Genomic DNA, 1,336 nt, shown 5'->3' with positions numbered 1-1,336 from the left:
GTGGTCCCAGCTACTTGGGAGGCAGAGGCAGGAGACTCGCTTGAGCCCAGGAGCTGGAGGTTGCTGTGAGCTGTGAAGCCACGGCACTCTACCCAGGGGGATAGTTTGAGGCTCTGTCTCAAAAAAAAAAAAAACAACTATCAAAAAACCAAAAACCATCCTCATAGGCTGGTTGTGCTGCCTCACATCTGTAATCCTTGCACTCTGGGTGGCTGAGGCAAGTGGATTGCCCAATCTACCAGCCTGAGCAACAGGTAGACTCTGTATCTACTAAAAGTAGAAAAACTAGCCAGGCCTTTAGTGTCGGCTACTCCTTCTCGGGAGGCTGAGGCAAGAGGATCACTCATCCAAGGAGTTTGAGGTTGTTGTAAGCTTTGATGTCACAGCACTCTACCCAAGGTGACAGAGCGAGATTCTGTCTCAAAAAAATTTTATTGTACTTATTTATTTTTTCATGTCAGATGGGTAAAGTGCCAACGTTGTAACAAGATTTGTGGGAGGCACATCTCACGCATGCACACGAAAACCTAATCATCACGCTTATGAACTACAAAAGGATCAAACTTATTTATTTTTTAATAGAGGCAGAGTCTCACTTTGTTGCCCTTGGTAGAGTGCTGTGGCGTCACAGCTCACAACAACCTTCAACTCCTGGGCTTAGGCGATTCTTTTGCTTCAGCCTCCTGAGTAGCTGGGACTACAGGCACCCACCACAACACCTGGCTGTTTTTTTTGTTGCAGTTTGGCCAGGGCCGGGTTTGAACCCGCCACCCTCAGCATATAGGGCCGGCGCCCTATGCACTGAGTCACAAGCACCGCCCCCTCAGAAAAAAAAAAAACTTTAAGGGCAGCGCCTGTGGCTCAGTAGGTAGGGTGCTGGTCCCATATACTGAAGGTGGCGGGTTCAAACTCGGCCCTAGCCAAACTGCAACAAAAAATAGCCAGGTGTTGTAGTGGGCGCCTGTAGTCCCAGCTACTCAGGAGGCTTAGGCAAGAGAATTGCTTTAGCCCAGGAGTTGGAGGTTGTTGTGAGCTGTGATGTCACAGCACTCTACCATAGGTGATAAAGTGAGACTCTGTCTCTATCAAAAAAAAAAAAAAAACCAAAAAACTTTAAGAGGTTCAATGCCTATAGCTCAGTAGCTAAAGCACCAGCCACGTACAATGGAGCTGGCAGGTTCAAATCCATCCCAGGCCTGCTAAACAACAATGACAACTACAACCAAAAAATAGCTCATCCAAGGAGTTTGAGGCCATGGCACTCCAGCCACAGCAATAGCTTGAGACTCTGTCTCAAAAAAAAAAAAACTTTAGGCTCGGCGCCTATAGCTCAACC

The 1,336-nt window shown here is 47.5% G+C and overlaps 1 non-coding gene across 1 annotated transcript; it reads right to left on the bottom strand.

Moving 5' to 3' along the window:
- Window positions 1-455: 455 nt before the first annotated feature.
- On the bottom strand, window positions 456-559 carry LOC111722032. Its single transcript, XR_002770984.1, has one exon. It is a non-coding gene; the product is annotated as a small nucleolar RNA U13 (small nucleolar RNA).
- Between the last annotated feature and the right edge of the window lie 777 nt (window positions 560-1,336).

The sequence above is a fragment of the Otolemur garnettii genome, unplaced genomic scaffold (genome assembly GCF_000181295.1).
Source record: "Otolemur garnettii isolate 467f Iridium unplaced genomic scaffold, OtoGar3 scaffold00210, whole genome shotgun sequence".
NCBI classification, from domain to species: domain Eukaryota; kingdom Metazoa; phylum Chordata; class Mammalia; order Primates; family Galagidae; genus Otolemur; species Otolemur garnettii.
This window is presented reverse-complemented; position numbering and strand designations above follow the sequence as displayed.